The sequence below is a fragment of the Ambystoma mexicanum genome, chromosome 7p (genome assembly GCF_040938575.1).
Source record: "Ambystoma mexicanum isolate Mex_15411 chromosome 7p, UKY_AmexF1_1, whole genome shotgun sequence".
Classification (NCBI taxonomy): Eukaryota; Metazoa; Chordata; class Amphibia; order Caudata; family Ambystomatidae; genus Ambystoma; species Ambystoma mexicanum.
The window spans coordinates 881,181,191-881,196,234 of NC_090939.1; positions in this window are offsets into that span (position 1 = coordinate 881,181,191).

Below are 15,044 nucleotides of genomic sequence, written 5' to 3' on the forward strand. Positions count from 1 at the left end.
ATGGTCTGCCAGTGGGCCCTACGTTGAGCAGGCGTAGGCTTGCACCCTGCAGTAACCACCATTTCGCGGCTATGTGCCAACACATAGGCCACAAGTGCATTTAGTTTGGCGTCATTTAAACTAGGCTTCCTTGACATGCCGGAGTGTGTAGCCATGTCTGGGGTCCCAGCCTGTAGTGCAGGAGCACCCTTCTTCTTCTTGGAAGGTGGTGCGGATCCTGAGTGGCTTACGTCGCTCTGGTTGGTAGGGGCCGAAGCGCAGGTGGACTGGGCACTGGAAGTTTCCAAAGGCACAATGACCAAAGGTCTCACTGCAGGCATTGGCTGCAGGGTGATATTGGCAGGACCAACCTCGGTGTGATGGACTTGGACAAACACTGTCCCGGCTGGGTGACTCGGAGCTGGGGTGGATTGAGCTGCAGCTGCCCCTGCAGCCTCCTCACCCTGGCTACTTGGGGCAGCAGATGACATTGCTGCCCCAGATCCACGTGGCTTGGTGACAGCAACTTTCACCGCCACATGTGGCTTAGACTTGGTGACACGGAAGTCAGCCTGGGAGTCATCCTGTGCTGGTTCAGTTAACAATATGGGCCGGTTTAACAAGGGCTGTGCTGCGATGGTGTCAGCTACATTTCCCCCAACAATTGGTGTGGGGTGGGGGCATAGGTGGCCCCGATTGGTCCTCCACACACTGGCCTCTTGGGCCACCCTGCACATCCTGGCCACGTCCCCTACCGCGCCCACCTCTTTGAGCTCGGCCACCTTTGCCTCCCTTACTGCTTGGTCGCCTTCCAACCATGGCACTGATGTTGTTGTGCATATGGGAGTTGCAGTAAACAATTGTCCTGGGCAACTGGGGTGAAAGGGGTAGGGTACTAGATGGAATTCGTACCCTAGTGCTCTAGCAAGGCTGTCTGTGACCCCTGGGGGAAGATGATGGGTCATGCAACGCTCAGGCAGACCGAAAACAAAATTTAACGTGCACGCGAACCCTGGTATACCACGTGCGTGGAAAAATGAACCCGCACTATGCTGTGGCACCCAGAAACACAAAATTAAGCGTACGCGTGATACACGCAGCCTACAATGACCTCTGAATGGGTATGCGACACGCAGGGGCAACCACAGTTGAAAAATACCTGCACGACTCACCGTCTGCCTGGAAAAAGAATGTGAAAAAGATGCGCGTGTGCGCGTTGGCAACACCCCCGCCAAAAAAAGAATTGAACCCTGTCTGAGTAAACAGGGAGTATGAACTGGAACCATTGTGAAGTAATCGTGTGTGAACCGACAAGAAGTACAAGAATCACCCGCTCGTTTCCACAAAAAGCACGTACAAGGAAATGGCGTCCTACGCGTACCTTTTAAGCCAGCCCACACGTGCCACGTCACTTATGCGAGTACGCGGTAAGGGCCTTTCCTCCAATTACACGCAGTGACACCCGGACATGCAGTTTTTTCACGTGTACAATGAACATGCACCCGTGTTGTGGGAAAAGCCTGTGCACGTAACGTCACAGACGTGCTTACGCGCTAAGGGCCTTTCCTCGAATTACACGCTGACATGCAGTTTTTTCACATGCCAAATCACTCTGTATCAAGCTGGCCACGCGACAACACGCGGAAGACCACGCTCCTGCCCAGAAGGCCATTTTCCTGCCCCCCAGCCCCCGAGCACGCTCCCACCTGCCATCTGCTGCTGCCTGCTGCCCACGTGCCCTGCTGTTTGGTACCTGCACGTCAGCCATCTGCAGGGGTCCAGTTGCTGTGACCATCCCTGCTGGAACAGAAGACTCCCGACTGGGATACCATCACTCCACAGCCCAGCCCCAGGACCCAGTTGCCCACCCACACCTGCCTCTGGGGTTGCCATGTCGGACACAACAGCATCTGGCACCACTGGCAACCCCCAGCCAGAGAGGCAGAGGGCTACCAGCTTCAGTGCCAATGAAGTTGGTATCCTGGTGGAGCAAGTCCTGGGGCAGTATGATGCCCTCTTTGGAAGTTGGCACGCCGACAATGAAGGACGGAAGAGGATCTGGATGGACATTGTGGCTGCCATCAACGTGGAGGGGGTGGCAGCCCGCGACATTCAACACATCCGGAAGCGCTGGGAGGACTTCAGGTCCAAGACCCTCAACAAGGTCCGTCGCCTCTTGAAGGCAGCGGATACTGAGGGGTGCCGGGTCCGCCTAACAAACAACCAGATGAGGGTCCTGGAACGTATACACCCAGTGCTCCACATCTAGGTCCTGGAGAGGCAGACCCGTCTGGAGTCGAGCGGTAAGTGTACATGCGTACTGATTGAACGCTGTGCATGTTGAGGTGTGCCAGGAGTGTGCAGGTTCAACATATGTCTTTGTAGGCCCATGTATGGTTGTGTATGTACAGGGACATGAGGCTGCCGCATGTGAGTCCTGTCATGTGTGAGACACATCAATGGTGTACGTGTTCAAATGCATGCTGGGCAAATGCATGTGTGGGTGCACACATGTTAATATTTCTGTGTATGTACTGTGGCATGGTTCCAGCTGCATGCATCTGCACTATGTACATGTGCATTTGTGTGTGCATTTGACAAGTGTGCAACTGTGATGCAACATGGATGCATGTGACACTGACATGTAGGAGGCTGATTGGCAGATTTGACATGGATGGCAATGTTATGACTGCGACAGGTGGTGGAGATGTACAGATGCATGTAAGTCTGGTGGCGTGTGTGCAAGTGTTCTGCACTCCCCGTGTTGCATGTGATGTCAGGCTCACCTTCGGCTACTCATGCTGTTGTTTGTGTATGGATGGTGCTGCCTGGTGCAACATTCCTGTTGATTTGCTCATGTGTGTGAGTTGAAATGACATGTGTGTTGGGGAGTGTGATGCCATGTCTGAAGTTTGACACTGCCACTCATGTACAACTGTCATGTGTGTATCAGACCATTGTACAGTGCCCTGATGCCTGTGTTCTATCTCTCCCTGTCTGCAGCGTCAACTGATGAAGAAGGCGGAGAGGGTGCTGTGGAGCAAAGCGGCAGGGATCGCACCGCCAGCCGGAGACGCAAGGCCCAGCTCCCCTCCCATGTTGTCATCTCGTCGGGGACTGAGGAGTCTGGTGCCGCGTCCCAGGCCGCAGCTGCCGAGGGTAGGTCCAAGAGGTGGAGGTCAGAGGTGGACTCCTCGGCAGCAGAAGGGGCAGCTGAGAACCCACAGGGTCTGACGGAGGAAGATGGCACAGAGTCATCCAGGTTGGTGGGGGGTTTGGTAGAGGAGGAGGCCGTGGAAGGGACACACATGGGGTCTGGAGGGGGGGATTCCATTGGTACTAGTGGTGCAGTCCAGGGGCAGGGACAGGAGGCAGCACAGGCCGCTGCGGAGGTGCCTGTGTGTAATCCTGTCCCCAATCCTGTGACTGCATCATCCCGCACCAGCAGGGATGCCTACGTCCAGACCCGTTTTCAGGGAGGGGATGAGCGCACAACAACTGGCCTTCCTCTCCCTGCGGACGTGGCAATTCGGGACCGGGTTGAGCCTGTACTGGCTGGGATGGCATTGCGTCAACGGGGCACGCAAGCTGACCTGCAGTGTTTTCGTGAAGACACTGCACATCATCTCGGATGCCTCTTTGACCGCGTTGACCAGTGCTGGATTCCTTTGTGTGCTGGACCTTCTTCCGACCCCCTCCTCACCTGAACCCCCTATGCGCCAGTCGTCCTCCGTGCCATCTTCCGGCCCATGTATCACCTGGGTACCCTGTGGAGCTGCCTCTGACCCAGCGGCCAGGCTGGTGGAGGACACATCCCTGCCACAGTCGGGAGTCGGACGTCCAGCAGGGGTGGCCACCCCAACAACTGCACCCCAGCCGGAGGAGGATGTGCAGGCAGCAAGAGGCAGGGCACAGGCACAGCAGCAGCAGGCACAAGGTGGGAGCGATGATGGCTCGGGGCCATCAACATCAGAGGGGCAGGCATTGGCCAGAGGGCAGGATGACCCCGGAATGGGAGTGTCTTCCGTGTGGCAGCGGTTGGGCCAGCACATAGATGCAGAGCTATGGTCAGGGTGGAGAACTCCATGTGCAGGGCGCTGAGGCAGGCCGAGTGCCTCGAGGCAATTCGCAGGGAGTTGGAGGTGGACATGGCATTGCCCCTGCGAAACCTCAGGGCCATGGAACAGGCCCGCCTCCAGGACATAGACCAGGAGTTCCATGATGCCCTGGCCCGGGAAATCCAAAAGTGAGGACTTGCCGCCGTCATTTTATATAGTTCGTAGTTTTAGGTTTCCTTTATCTTTTTCATTCATTTGGGGCGCTTGGACTATGCCCCACATTTTTGTATATAGTTCTTTATTAGGTCGTTTTTTTGCTAGTTTTCATTTAATTAGTTGGGCTCATGGACCCTGGATTACTTCTTTGTACATAGTTGAACAGTGAATTTATCTATTATTATTTTTCTCACCATGGAGCAATGGATTTTACTATTTCCGTTTCCTTTGGATTTGCTTTGGTGGCCGGAGACTTTGGACACATTTTCATTTGGATCTATTTGGATTCAGACTTCATATTTTTCTTTTTGTGTTTTGGACATGCTGCATTTCATCTTTTTTTTAAAAATAATGTTTTTATGTTTTCATTTGATTACATTCTTTTTGTGTTCAATACATTTTGGTTTATTACTTTGATGTGTGGTATTCTCTCATTGGTTTCATGCATGTCACGGTGTAGGTTTTCACAATCACCAGCACCCATTGTGTGTGTGTGACAGACATGTGTTGATGTACATTCTTGCCATTTGGGTTGTATCATGTAATGGGCATTCGGGTCTTTGCACAGGGGTGGCGTGCGGTGGGATTTGGGGGGCCATGAGGCCCATGATTGTGGATCATGATGACGTGTTGGGGGGACATGAGTCAGGGCCTGCTGGTAGGTGCCCATCAATGCTGGGTGGGTGGGGGTCCAGGGGGACATGAGTCGGGGCCTGCTGGCAGGTGCCCGTCAATGCTGGGTGGGTGGGGGTGCAGGGGGACATGAGTCGGGGCCTGCTGGCAGGTGCCTGTCAATGCTGGGTGGGTGGGGGTGCAGGGGGACATGAGTCAAGGCCTGCTGGGAGGTGCCCGTCAATGCTGGGTGGGTGGGGCTGCAGGGGGACATGAGTCGGGGCCTGCTGGCAGGTGCCCATCAATGCTGGGTGGGTGGGGGTGCAGGGGGACATGAGTCGGGGCCTGCTGGCAGGTGCCCGTCAATGCTGGGTGGGTGGGGGTGCAGGGGACATGAGTTGGGGCCTGCTGGCAGGTGCCCGTCAATGCTGGGTGGGTGGGGGTGCAGGGGGACATGAGTCAGGGCCTGCTGGCAGGTGCCCGTCAATGCTGGGGGTTTATAGTGATAAATTCAAATTACAGTATGTCTAAAGTCATAATGTCGGAATTTATTTTTGAAAAAAATAAATTTGAATGTCTATTTTTAATTGCTTTTTGTTCGAAATGGGGGGTTCCCCCGAACCCTCCTTTTTTAATTTTTTTAGTTTTACCCCTATTTTTTCGTCGCGGAACCCAAAACAAACATGTAAATAAAAGAATAAAACATTCAAATTTTTTTTTTTTCGACTTTTTTTTTCTCAACATTATGTCTTTAGACATAATGTTTTTGACTTTTTCACTGCCTACCAATGCTGGGTGGGTGGGGCTGCAGGGGGACATGAGTCGGGGCCTGCTGGCAGGTGCCCGTCAATGCTGGGTGGGTTGGGCTGCAGGGGGACATGACTCGGGGCCTGCTGGCAGGTGCCCGTCAATGCTGGGTGGGTGGGGCTGCAGGGGGACATGAGTCGGGGCCTGCTGGCAGGTGCCCGTCAATGCTGGGTGGGTGGGGCTGCAGGGGAACATGAGTCGGGGCCTGCTGACAGGTGCCCGTAACTGCTGGGTGGGTAGGGCTGCAGGGGGACATGAGTCGGGGCCTGCTGGCAGGTGCCCGTCAATGCTGGGTGTGTGGGGTAACAGGGGGACATGAGTCAGGGCCTGCTGGCAGGTGCCCGTCAATGCTGGGTGGGTGGGGCTGCAGGTGGACATGAGTCGGTACTCACTGGTGCATGGTGACATGTGGGCTGGCTGGGGGGCATGGGCTGGGTGGATGTGCTGCCTGCAGGGCATGGCCAGGGGTGCAGGGTAGTCCCCTGTGGTGTGGGCTGACTGCAGAGCCTGGGGAGGGGGGAGAGGGCACACCTGGGAGGTCCCACACTGCCAAATCGCATGTGAAACTTCCCGCGCACCCCCAAGCTACACGTACCCCGCTCACACAAGGCCTATCGCGTGTGATTCTCCACGCACACCCCTCAGAATACACGTACCCCGCTCACACAAGGCCTATTGCATGTGATTCTCCACGCGCACCCCTCAGAATACACGTACCCCGCTCGCACAAGGCCTATCGCGTGTGATTCTCCACACACACGCCTGAAATACACATACCCCGCTCGCACAAGGCCTATCGCGTGTGATTCTCCACGTGTACCCCTCAGAATACACGTACCCCACTCGCACAAGGCCTATCGAGTGTGATTCTCCACGCGCACCCTTCAGAATACACGTACCTCGCTCCCCAAGGCTTATCGCGTGTGATTCTCCACGCGCACCCCTCAGAATACACATACCCCTTCTCGCACAAGGCCTATTGCATGTGATTCTCCACCCGCACCCCTCAGAATACATGTATCCCGCTCGCACAAGGCCTATCGCATGTGATTCTCCACGCGCACCGCCGAAATACACATACCCCGCTTGCACAAGGCCTATCGCATGTGATTCTCCATGCGCACCCTCAGAATACACGTACCCCGCTCGCACAAGGCCTATTGCGTGTGATTTTCCATGCGCACCCCTCAGAATACACGTACCCCGCTTGCACAAGGCCTATCACGTGTGATTCTCCATGCGCACCCCCGAAATACATGTACCCCACTCACACAAGGCCTATCGCGTGTGATTCTCCACGTGCACCCCTCAGAATACACGTACCCCGCTCGCACAAGGCCTATCGCGTGTCATTCTCCACGCGCACCACCGAAATAGACGTACCCCGCTCGCACAAGGCCTATCGCGTGTGATTCTCCATGCGCACCCCTCAGAATACACATACCCCGCTCCCCAAGGCCTATCGCGTGTGATTCTCCACGCGCACCCCTCAGTATACACGTACCCCGCTCGCACAAGGCCTATCGCATTTGATTCTCCATGTGCACCCCTCAGAATACATGTATCCTGCTCGCACAAGTCCAATCGCGTGTGATTCTCCACGCGCACCCCTCAGAATACACGTACCCCGCTCGCACAAGGCCTATCGCGAGTGATTCTGCACGCGCACCCCCGAAATACACGTACCCCACTCGCACAAGGCCTATCGCGTGTGATTCTCCATGCGCACCCCTCAGAATACACGTACCCCGCTCGCACAAGGCCTATCGTGTGTGATTCTCCACGCGCACCCCTCAGAATACACGTACCCCGCTCGCACAAGACCTATCACGTGTGATTCTCCAATGCGCACCCCTCAGAATACACGTACCCCGCTCGCACAAGGCCTATCGCGTGTGATTCTCCATGCACACCTCTCAGAATACACGTACCCCACTCACACAAGGCCTATAGCGTGTGATTCTCCACACGCACACCTCAGAATACACGTACCCCGCTGCCCAAGGCGTGTGAATCTACCTGCGCACCCCCCAAATGCACTGTCCCAGCCCTGTGAACTGGTGCAGGGTTAGCGCGGCCCTTTCAATGCCTTATCCTTGCGCAAGGGGCGTTCTTGGGGGCGTAACTGGCGCTGCGGGATGTTCTCTGCGCCAGCGATCAAAATGGCTTGGCTATTCCATGAATACGCGGTGCGCCAGAATGCTGTTTGGCGCACACGGCTAGTGCACGCTGGCGCACGCTAGCTCCCTGCGCTGCTCGCGTGCGCTGCCTCTGTGCTGAAATCTATGAATTACCCTGTATGTGACACAGCACAATTCTCTACCAAAGCAGCTAAATGGGTTCAGTCGTTTCTATCCAACCAGACCACAAGAATTTTCTTCCAGGACTCAGTGGCAGAATTCCAGGTCTCATGCGGCATGCGCAGGGTTCCTGTATATCTCCTACATTATTTAACATCTTTATGCTCCCCAACTACGAAAGATTAGCCAAAGGTATTGCCTGTTTAACGTAGCTTGATGCTCGTATTAAAACCCAACTCAAGGTCAATGCCCTTGGAGTCATTCTATCTATGAAGGCACATGCAAGCAGCCTTGTCTTCTGTTCCTCCTACTATCTTAAACTGCTGACCTAGCTTCGCCCCTTTTTGAGCATTACCAACTGTGCTACGATTACACATGCTATCATAGGTGCCAAACTTGACTATTGAGCTAGCCTTTTATTGGGGATAACCAAAGGAGAACGTTTTCGACTTCAGGTGGTTCAGAACAATGCCAAGCATGCGGTAATGGGGTTGGGGAGGGCAGATCATGTCTCCCTAGCCAGAAATGCTTTGCATTTGTTTCCAATAAATAGCAGTATCCAGTACTGTGTGCATTCTCGGGAGCATAGCTCAGCAGCAACGTGCTCGCCTTGGAAGCAAGATGGCACGAAGCACCACAGGTTCGATACCTGAGTCCATGCTTAGAAACCTCTGGGTATTAAGCGCGTTATAAATAACCTATCATATCATCATATCATTGTATAACTCACTGATGCCTCTATGGTTTGGGCCCAGAATATCTAGCACAATATCTCCATTAGCTGCCTGCACACAGGAGCTTGCGTTCTAACAACACCTCCCTTTTGGTGATGCAATGTTCCAAACGCTCCTGTGTGACAAGAGTGTGATTCCCTCATGCAGACCAGAGTCTCTAGAATGAGCTTCCTCTCAATCTCAGAGCATGCTCATCTTTTTCTGTTTTCAAGAAGGGGCTGAAGACAGCACTGTTCTGCTAATTTCTTGATCTAGTAACCGAACAGTTTTATCCCCTGGTTGCTGGTTTTTCTGTTTTATGTATGTTTGTCTTGTTTAGCGCCCCCGTGCCCAAAGGGTCTCATCTTTTGCGCTATATAAATACATTAAATAAATAAATAAATTAGGCTAGGGCATAATAGGCCTTATTCTATCCTGCATTTTTAGTTAATAAATATGTGTGGACCAAACTTTGATCTGTTGTCTGTGTCTGCTTCGTGATGCATTCGCACCTGTAACACTTCCAGTCAAGTCCACTGTGTAGTTGTTTATATGAAGTATGTATTTAATGCGGGATCGAGGCAAGCAGTTACAGAAAATGGTTACTTATTTTTTTTTCTTTATTGTATATGGTTTTATTAAATCTTTACAAAAAATGTGAATTTACAGTTGTACAGAGTAAGGAAAGTGATCGGCAGGACAAAAATAATAATCATACAGCAATCATATAGTAAAACAGTTATTATTTTTTAAAACAAAAGTAGAAATAAAGAGAGAGAAGAGAAGTACAAAGCTAGGAGATCACATCCTTAAGAAGGGGAAGAAAAGAAAAAAAAGGCAAAGCAAATAGATCAAACAGATGACAGAGGAGGGATGTATATATCTTTGCCGCCACACAGTTTATCTACGGCAGTCCAATTGAAGGTTGTGGATAAATCCAGACAATGCCAGGCCCTCTCACGTACTTTGAATACATAGACAGCGTTGCCAAACCTGATCAATAGATTGCCCCAAGTACAAGTCCTTCAGTAAGCTCAGGCAGTGATCTCTTAGGATATTAAGTTGAGTGCAATATAAAATAAGATGTTTAGCCGTTTCAGGTACTAAATGACAAAATCTGCATAGGCAATCCTCCACCTTGATTTGGTTTCTCTGCAGCATGATATCAAAGGTGGGAAGGATATTCCAGCGTAATTTTAACAGGAAAGATCGGTGAATTCTGTTTGGAAAGATGGTAAGAATCTGGGAAAGAGTACCTTGTTTCTTGTGTTCGTGTGTTAGATGGTTCATAGATGTATATGAGTGAAAACTAGCAACAGTGAGACACCAATCATAGTCCAGCAACTTCTTTTTGTTTTCGTTGGATTGGTAATTAGTTGCTCTAGATCGGAATCTACACTTTGAAGAATCATTACACACGAATTGCAGAACTTGGCTAAAAAGCCCGAGAGCTCAGTATTATTTCCAACGAGTTCGTATAGGGTGTTAGGTAGTGGAGCTTTCATTTTTGCATATAGAGAGAGCATCCTTCAATGCACGCGAGACCTTAAGGAGACATATCCTAATTCATATCGAATTGCAGTTAGAGGGACCGCATTCGGTAGACAAAGGACCCGTCTGCAAATTGCACCTTCGATTGCGTTCAGTTTAGACACAGGTAGCTCCATACATAATTCCAAGCCATATGTCAGTTTGGGGGCTATTTTCCATTCAAAGAAGAGAAGGGCTGGTTTTATGGAAAATCGACCCTATTTGCGGTCGATTTTTAAGATCTGATTTCCCAATGCCTTAGCTTTGTTGAGAAGCACATCAGGCTGCCCTCTGGAGCCCCTTGATGCACCAACATAATAGCCCAGATAGGTGAGGCTGTTAGAGGTGAACACCTTAACACACTCCAAGTTCCAAGAATGAAGATTGGTTTTAATATTGGCATAGTTGGCAAAAATATCCAAGAGGCGCTGGAACCCCACCTTGGTTGAGTCAAACAACAAAAAGTCGTCCGTATGGGCCAACCATACGATCTTCGTAGAGCCCATTCTTGGGGCTAACAGACCCTCCTTGTCCAAATATTCTACTGCATCTGAGACATACTGATTGAATACCCACGGAGCTAAGATACACCCCTGTCTAACCCCACAGTGTGTACGAACAATAGATAACATGTCGCCCTTTTGGTTTAGGTGTATTCTAATGCCAGAGTTGTTATAAACCCTCCTCCAGCAGACTCAGTAGACCCCAAAATGCAAGCGTGCGCCACAACCTTTGCCGATCAACACAATCGAAGGCTGCTGAGAGATCCACTGAGGCCATAAAGATGGGGCCACTATCTTTGCTCCAGGCAGCGTCCTGGATGCATTTGACCACAATTCCATTGATGTTAGTAGAGTGATATTTGCGAAAACCAGTCTGGAAAGGGCTCAAAGGATGACAGTTTTTTCCCATTCTTTAAGATGAGAGAGAAGTAGGGCAAAGAAGATTTTATAATCTGCATCGATCAAGGCAATAGGCCGATAATTCTTTGGGTCAGACCTACTGCCACATTTAAAGATCGGTTTGACATTAGCTAATGACCATGAGTCCGGGCAAGCCCCAGATTGTAGTATGTCCCTAAACTCATAGTACAGCAGGTTAGCCCACAAGCTTGGATCAGATTTAAATGTGTTCTTAGTTAGCCCGTTAGGGCCAGGTGCTCTAGATCTTTTGCACTTTAGGATTAAACCCAAGACAGTATCGATCGCAATGAAGGGTTCCCATTTGACGGTGGGGCATATTGGGATACAGTCTATGAAGTTATCACCCCCCCCCCCGTGGGATGGTTTAAGGGCAAATCTATTGCTGTAGAAGTCCAACCATATTTGTTCCAAGATTGGATTTAATAAGGCGGTAGCCGAGTGGGTGTCTTGCCTGTTTACAATGGCCCAGAAGGCCCCCACATTTGACCTGATAAGGGTCTGCAGCATTAATTCAGCATCCAGTTGCAAAATACGATGCTTAAGTGTTTTACACAGGTTTATACGTTTGTTTGGTCTTTCTAATGAGTCCAAATAGTATTGCCCCATCAAGATTCAAAGACCTTAGGGCCTCATTACACGGTATGCGGTAACCATGGCGTTATTAGCGCCATGGTTGCCGCCGGTATTTTACCGTGTCCGCCTTGGTGGATGGCGGAATTACCGCCCTACTCCAAGGTGAGTGGGGCCGGTAATTCCCCATTCACCAAGGCACTTCCCCATTCCCATTTTTGCCCCCATAGGGCTCAATGGGAATGGGGAAGGAGCTTATTACGGTACCGCAAATTGCGGTACCGTAATTAGCACCAAGGTCCCTTTGCGGGCCCGTTCCTTAACGGCTGGTAAAACCAGCCGTTGAGGTCGGGTCCCACAAAGGGACCTCGTAGTAAGGCGGTAAGGGTTTACCGGTACCGGTGCCTTTACCGTTACCAGTAAACCCTTACCGCATTCGTGTAATGAGGCCCTAAGTCTCCTAAACTCTCTTCGCATAGTAGACTTAGCTTGCGCCAAGTCAACATTGTAACAATGAGTATGCCGAGAGGCAGGGACAGGTCTAGCAGGCTGTTTACCCAACTCATCTACCACTGCCTTCACAAGGGACATGACACCCATTGTGTTTTCCACTCAAGGGTAGTTTGATTGAGTGATTCCCTTACGTTTTGGTTGAGTTTGTCAATAATTTTTGTTGTCCATCGAACAGCAGTACCGTACGGAATAGGAGTAACATGTAAATGGATCTTGAGTGTCACATTCAGGTAGTTTAAATTAAAGGTAGCTGTTAGTATACCATGATCGCTCCAGTTATTAAGGTTAATTTTGAATGATATACATCTTTTGCACAAGTGGTCATCCACAAAGATATAATCAAGCATGGAGGTAGAATCTCTGCGTCACCAGGTATGCCAAGCGGTATCATCAGTTTGAGATTTTAAATAACCCACTAGGGGCTGTTACCACCCCAACATACCATGCAACATACCCGCCCCAACATACCATGCAAGACCCGCTTGCTTTTTCTTAGAGCAACATAGAGCCTCCATGTTCATCTCACAGATTTCCCAGGCAGCCTTATCAAAAGCACATTCACAATTTAATTCCACTGCTAACAGAACATGCCCAAACTCATTAATGGAGGACCAGTTGAGTATGGGCTGAGAAATAGCTGTAACAAAAACATCAACCGCTGCCATGCCACTGTGCCAATAGATATTTAAGATTAAAAGCCTCAGATTGCCATTTCGAGAGAACAGTTCCACACCCAGAGCCGCAAAAGGAAGGCCCAGAAGAGCATGGCCCTTGAGGCCTGAACAGTTATCTATGGCGATCAGAAGACCCCCGGCTGGTCTACGCCCAGAGTTCTGTCTGGCCAGCTGGTCATAGATTTGGTAGCAGTCTAGGTATTGGGTCGAGGTCATCCAGGTCTCTTGTAGGCATACAATATTGGCTTCTCTCAGCAGCATCAGGCAGTCAGGATTAGTGAATAGATGGGAATTGCCTCTAGAGTCGAAGACTTGAAGCATAAATCAGGGACACCGCTCGAATCAGTCTCGGGAGTGGGCTGCCTAGGGGACAGGTTTCTGACACAGCGTCGAGATGATGGTGGCCCAATCGACATCTGGATCTTGTTCTTTTAATGATTTCTTTACTCCCACCCTTCCCTGGAAGCCCCTCAGAAAGTCGGCCGAGAGTTTGGCATTTGGCTGATCTCTAGCTGGCTCTTGCTTCACTGATTCCCAAGATAGTCTGGGTTCCACTTCAAAGCCCAAGTCCCTCAGAGGCCCAATCTGGCAATCTGGGTAAGGATAAGTTCCTTAACTAAAGGAGAAGAGGGGAGTAGCAAACTAATATCCTGGCATTCTCGATCCGGAAAGGCCACCCTGGGAATATCCTTAGAAGGGATGAGAGAGAGAGCAGGTATTTCTGCAAATATAATCAGGACATTACAATGGTTACATATTTCCTGGCCTGCTGCTGGCCAGTGGTAACTGAACAGGCATCTTCCTAGTAGTAGAGCACAAAGGGGAAAGAAGGCAGAAGGCACCTGGAAAATCATTGACTGTGGTTATCTGCAGAGCAGCAGTCCAAGAGTAAGACAGTAAAGTTACTTATGTCACTGGAACATCTGATCTGCAATTGGGCACAGGAAGATGGCGGCAATCTCCCACTAGGAGATAATCATATGTGCCAGTTAGGTGCAGAGGCACAATTCAGCTTGTCAAGAGATTAGTGAGCCTCTAGCAAATACAGAGGTTGCAGATGACTGCTGAGAAACATGAAGAACAGAGGACGGAAAGACCGAGGGTTGGTGTGTTAAACACTGCCACATCTCTGATTCATTATTGCACATTTTAGACATTTCCTTCTTGACGGTGTGGCAAGGTCACCCATCCATTCCCCTTAACAGAAGGCTGAGGAACTCTGGAGACAGAGGGAGCCACTTGCTCTGTGAGGCAATCCTTGGAGGTCTCAAAGAGAGACTCTGCAGAGGTCCCTTATTGAGACAAGGGGTGCATGTAGTGCCTGACCGGGGAAGGATGCCTGGGTCAACAAGGATGTAGCTGTTTCATGAGTGGTGTCAAAATGAGGCTCTTTCCATATCTCCAAACCCTAATACTAACTTTTCAGTCAGTGGTAGAAGTGTACCAAAAAAAGTAGTGTTACATGTGACAAGTGTTGCGGACGAGGCAGTGCAATGGTCTAAGTGACGAGTAACTAAGGCTCCTATTACATCTTTACACTTGCACATGGACATGAATGGACCAGTCCACTACATAGAATGGTGAATATGGTAGTAAAAAGTAGAGGAATGGTAGACAGAACAAAATAAAAGTAGTGGAACACCGCTCCTAACCGTTCCCACTCACTTCGATCACTGCTTCCAGTAGCAAAAGAACTCAGTGATCAGAGGTCCCAAAATAATGTGTACTATTAGCAAGTGATTTGACACAGTCCATCCACACTATCCAGCCGCAGGTTGATACTCTGAGTGGAAGTGTGAAAAATGTGCACATTGGTTGTACAGGTTCTGGGTTGGAATCCTCAACTGCATTCACAAGAAACCCTTCAGCAGCCACTCACGCCTTGTGTGGCAGAGGCTGGCGCTCCACACAATGCCACCAGCAAGAAACAAACTCACAGGGACCAAGGGTGTTTGTTGCTTAGGGTGCGTAGACCACTATGATTAATCTGCCTGATTCCAATATGGCGGGTAGAGTTTTATAAACTTCAGGCCATGGCATGCAGAAAATCTAGGCAATGACTTTTTGACTGCACGTCCTTTAGTGACATTAGACTGGGGATGAACTTTGGACATCCACTGCTTTAGATTAGACGCATTTCACAAACGTT